This window comes from Danio rerio, chromosome 18 (genome assembly GCF_049306965.1).
Source record: "Danio rerio strain Tuebingen ecotype United States chromosome 18, GRCz12tu, whole genome shotgun sequence".
In the NCBI taxonomy this organism is placed as follows: domain Eukaryota; kingdom Metazoa; phylum Chordata; class Actinopteri; order Cypriniformes; family Danionidae; genus Danio; species Danio rerio.
The window spans coordinates 50,525,100-50,531,159 of NC_133193.1; positions in this window are offsets into that span (position 1 = coordinate 50,525,100).

Sequence of the window (6,060 nt, forward strand, 5' to 3'; positions counted from 1 at the left end):
AGAACAACTGTCTGAAGGAGTGCATCTATTTCTTTTTTTTTTTTGATGCGTTTTTGTGATCACATGCGGTATTAAGAGTGTCTGTCTCTGTGCGTCACTGGCCTCTCAAGCAAGAGTTTTAACACCGCTGTGAAAGGCTCCTCCACACATCATTCACATTTAGGGCTCCTACAGTCACTGAACCTTGAAAGCAGCAGGACTAAAACACACTGCGGTGAGAGAGAGACACTGATATCTCAAGAGCCACGGAGGTAAAGCAGCATCCACTGTTAAGTAATGACAATTCACAACTGCGCGCCGACGGCAGCAGCTTCAGGCCGGTTGCAGCCCGCTGGTGCGCTGGACTCAAGAGTTCTGCTATGGAATATTCAAATTCTGTTTCGATTTTTAGAGGAATCATGAGCTGGCAGTGATAAAAACACATATTTTTATCTTTTTTTTCAGCAGCTGGGGTGCCTTAAAAAAATGTGAAAATACAGCTGTAAAATTACTGAGATTTTCTGTAATTTTTTTACTCGCATTAAAATTTTTGTCATTTAATTTCCATTATTTTAGTCAATTTCTGTAATTTAACATCTGTTTATTATTATTTTTTTTTCTGAATTTCTGAAATTCAGAATTTTACCGTAAAATAATGGACGTTAAATTACATTTACTGTGATTCAAAAAATTACTTGAAATTTCAATAATTTAGCATCCATTATTTTTTGTATTTTCCGGAAGCCCAGCTGCTAGAAAAAACTTAAACTGATATTAAATTACAGAAATTTACTATATATATATATATATATATATATATATATATATATATATATATATATATATATATATATATATATATATGTATATATATATATATATATATATATATATATATATATATATGTATGTATGTGTATATATATATATATATATATATATATATATATATATATATATATATATATATATATATATATATATATATATATATATATATATATATATATTATTTATTTATTTATTTATTTATTTATTTATTTATTTGCTGTAATTTTATAGTAAATTTTTTACTTTTTTCTTGAGCTTATAATATTTAATATGGAATTGTACATAAATATTGTGGAAAGCTACTTAAAATTATACATTTTCAACAGTGGTATAATTCAAATAATAAGTCATGAATGCAAAACAGTGTTTAACTATTTTATTCACAAAAATTGAGTATGAAATTAGTTTAATTTATTAGTTTATACTATAATTAGTATATAATTAGTTTAGTTTATACTGCAACAATATAAAAATTAAAAAATAACATATATCATAGCCGGCACAATAGACTCCTTTCACAAGAGGGTGGTGATGCATTTCAACAGTAATAAGCATCTTAAATCCTTTAAAGTTTTTAATATTTGGTTTGTTTAAAAATATTATGTAGATTAATAAAGCTATACTTTGTAATGCACCTCTGTCTCTGGGCTGGACAGGAAATGTATCATTGTTCTCTCTTTTGGTTGCTGTAATCTCTTTCATTATTTTGTCCCTTTTTTAATTCATGAAATATTAATAATAATAATGACAACAATAATAATAATAATAATAATAATAATAATAACATTAATGACAATAATATTAATAATAATAGTAATAAAAAATGTAATAATAATAATAATAATGAATGACAATAATAGCAATAATAATGATAATTATAGTAATATTAATAATAATAATAATAATAATAATAATAATAATAATAACAATAATGACAATAATAGTTATAATAATAGTAATAAATTTTTTTAATAATAATAATGACAATAATAGCAACAATAATAATAATAATTATATTAATATTATTAATAATAATAATAATAATAATAATAATAATAATTATAATAATAACAATAATAATAATAATAATAATATTAATAACGACGCTAATAATTATAACAACAACAACAACAACAATAATAATAATAATAATAATAATAATAATAATAATAATAATAATAATAATTATTATTATTATTATTATTATTATTATTATTATTATTATTATTATTATTATTATAAAACAAAAACAAAATTCTGGAATTAAGTTATGTCAGCTCATTTTGTTCACATCCCACAGCGTTTGCATTTGACTCTGCAATGTTGATAACTTCGTCTGAGCATCTACACATGCTTATGGTGAGCGGGTTCACATCTGAAAGGTTATTCTCGATTGTCAGGTTTAACTCATGCAATGTTGGCTCACGCTGTTCAGTCCACCGACTCAGCCACACCTCTGCGTCAATAAGTCGATACCATCAGGCCATAGCGCAATTAAGACATTATTAAACTGTTCAACGGGCCCTTCTGAACTCCAGACTCACCCCGCGGCCTCACAGCGGTCTTTTCCTCTCTCCGTCTTCGCTGAAATCCCCGGTCTGTCTGTGAATGCTTGGCTGTGCTCCATGCATCTGTGACCCTCTCTAACCCTGCTCGTCTCCTCTCGTCAGGCTTTGCCCGTCGGGTGTGGAAGTGCCAGGGTAAGTGAGTGAGGATCTGACAGCTGGAGAGGAGTAGTCATGTGGGCACGCAGACCTCATCTGCCACCACTGAGGGGTGAAAACGTGGCCTACTGTGTGTGTATGTGTGTGTCTAAACCCTTGAGAGTATCTGTAAAGAGCACTCAGCCAGTCAAAGGGCTTCGGGTGCACGCCTGGCCTCATATTGTTATTGGATTTGATGATTTTAATGATGTTAAATATCACTGCACTTGAGGAGATGGACATGTTGGGTTAGACATGTGATGTGTTGAGCTGCCTTTGTTTGGACCTCTATATCCACTAAAGGCTTTATTTAAACGGAATGAAGTCTAAAGTAGATGTGAAACGGCGTGACCCAATCCACTTTTGCTGTTTTATCTAATTTTTTTATTTTTTTTTATATTTTATTTTAAGTTTTTCACATTTTAAAGAACAAACCCCAAATCCCTCCCATGCCAGCAAGTAATAATAAAGAAACATGTTTGAAATGTAGATACATATGCACATGTACATCCACAACTGTACAGATACCTAATCATATTCCTCTATGAGAAATCTATACCTGCACATATCCACAAGTTCAGTCAAGTATCTGCATTTGTACATGACATATAGAGCATCTATACATATGAGTACAAATCAATACAGATAACAAGAGAAGAGAGAAGAAAAATGATAAAATAAGGAAAAGAGATAAAAAATAATAATAAATAAATAAATAAATAAATAAATAAATAAATAAATAAATAAATAAATAAATAAATAAATAAATAAATAAATAAATAAAAATAAATAAATAAATAAATAAATAAAATAAATTAAAAAAATTAAAAAAATTGGATAATTGAAAACCAGTTTTCAATCAGTTTTCATTGATCAGTCTGTAGACTTTCAAAAAAGGGCTTCCAAATTTTTTTACCTGCAATCTCATATCTAATCTTTTCCATGTGTAGTACATTACAAAACTCTGTGAGCCATGTCTCAAATTTAGGTGTACACTCTTTGTTCCACGTCAATAATATTACCTTTTTTGCCATAGTCATTCCATATTGAACTGTCTGGATTTGATCCAAGCTAAAGTTTTCAAAGGGAGGAGCCCAGCCTATTGCAATAAGAGCGTAAGGAGGAAAATCAATCCTTAGTATTTCAGAGTAAAAAGAGAACACCTCCGTCCAAAATTTTGATATTTTTGGGCAGAACCAAAATATGTGTGCCAGTGTACCTTCATTGGACTTGCATTTAATACAAAGAGACGATACAGAGGGTTATATTGAGTGGAATTTAGTGCTGGAATAGTGTAGTCTATGGACTACCTTATAATGGATCAGCTGGAGGTTTGAGTTAATGGAAAAGGACCTGATCACTTGAAGAGCATTAGTCCAGTTATCTTCTGAGATCTCTAATCCCAGGCCTTTTTCCCAAGTCATCTTTAGATTTTCTGTTGTAGGGATTCTGATATCATTAAAATATTCAACATATCTAGTGACAAGACCCTTCAAGTTAGGTTCCAATGTCATACATGAATAAAGGTATTCAGGTTCTTTATACGTTTCAAAATTAGAAATATTCTTCTTAACATAATTCCGTATTTGTAAATACCGGAAAAAATGAGAGGAAGGTAACCCGGATTTTTCACTAAGCTGCGTGGTTTTATCGAATTTTAAGGAGGGGAAAAACAGTCTGTGTACCAGGCGCATGGGTTAAAAGAGTTGTCTGTATTCTCTTAATAAGTCATAAGTAGACCCACTGGAATCTGCGCGCACAGAAATCCACAGATTTTTACTGATTTTTTTTGGCCAACCATTGAGACTGTTAATTTAATTAAATTCAATTTTTTTTCAATTCACCTTTATTTGTATAGCGCTTTTACAATGTCGATTGTGTCAAATCAGCTTCACATAAAATATCATAGTAAATTAAAACAGTTTTCAGTTCAGTTTTCAGAGTCCAAAACTGAAGAGCAAATCAATCGATGCGCAGCTCTACAGATCCCGAACCATGCAAGCTAGTGGCGACAGTTGGCCACTGGCCTCTGTCCATCATGGCATCTTAACCATTCCCATATCATAATTAACACTTATGCACTCTTAAAATAACAAATATAAACCCTTCTCTTTTGACTTTAGAGCAGCTTTTTGTTAGTCAATGCAGCAATTTCAATTGCATCTAAATAGCAAAGCACCAACAATGCACCTTAAAACACCAACTTTTCATACCAGCACACCCATGGTCGCTTAAATGGGTGAAAATTCCTGTGCTATTTAAACAATGTGGCACAAAAGAAACCTGAAACTAGCAGAAAGCGCTTGATCTATTGTGCAATGATGAATGAGGAAGGAAGCTATTTTTTATTATCCATTATATGTTCAGTAAAAGGTAAATCTGTTTGTGTGAGTTTTTTATGTTAATGATGAGCAAAAAAATAAAAATGATAATGATATCAGATTGCAGTATGAAGCTGCATAATGGGCTTATTGTGTTAGGATATGGCTCAGTACGTACCTCTCTGGTTTTATGTCACGGTTCACTGCTTTATGCAAACACAAGCAAATTGCACATAAGGCTGTTTATCTGAATCTAATTAGAATGTTATGTTTCTATTCCAGTTAATTCAGAAATATAATGGAGTCCTTCATTGTCAACTTAACCAGTGCCCCGGCACATTTATAAGCAAATGATGACAGTTCAAAAACTGAATAAAATGTCCTCTTATTTGCCTGTATCTCTAGGACTATTAAATGTATTTGTGTATTCATGTTGATTTTGTTTTTTAACAAAAGTTTCTTTAACTATCCGTATTTTCAAGTCATAAATGTATATTATATTTGGGATTTTATTTGGAATTCTTTTTTTTATTTTAAAGATTATTGTTGATTTAACAAAAGGTTGAAATCATAAATAAAGTTAAAAAAGAAGTCTTGTAAAAAGACTTACATAGAAGCTACCTGTATAAATGCTAAATACAAAAAATGTCACTTTTATAAAGTGTGCAAAATTGTAACTCCTAGAGGTATTAAAGCAACACAGGCTCATTCTGAAAACGTACACCTATATACACTTTTGGAGAGCACCAAATATGTTCCAGGAGCTACGTATTTTTTTTAATAGATTTTGTTTTTGCGAATCCACCAGAGGCCGCTGTGTAAAATTTTTCAGATCTCAAATATCTGTCTAGCACCATTCTCGCATGAATCCACCAGAAGCCGCTGTCGACTGACTGACTGACAGATCGACTGATCCACCCTTAAACCTAGCCAATAGTATTTTCAAAATCACCAGGGGCCTCATGTATCAACGCTGCGTACGCACAAAAACTTTGCGTACGCCAGGTTTCACGCTCAGAATCGCTCACGTTTGGATTTAGTAACGATGAAATGAACGTGGGAATGTGCGCAGCTCCACGCCAGCTTCATGGCTGGCGTACGCACATTTTTTGTGCGTGTCTGTTTTATTTCCATTGGCGACTCCTAGAGGTAGTTGCACTCTACAAAGTGTCTTTGAGCCGTGCAATGGCAGCTGTATGAGACAGGTTCATCTAGCAGGTATATAA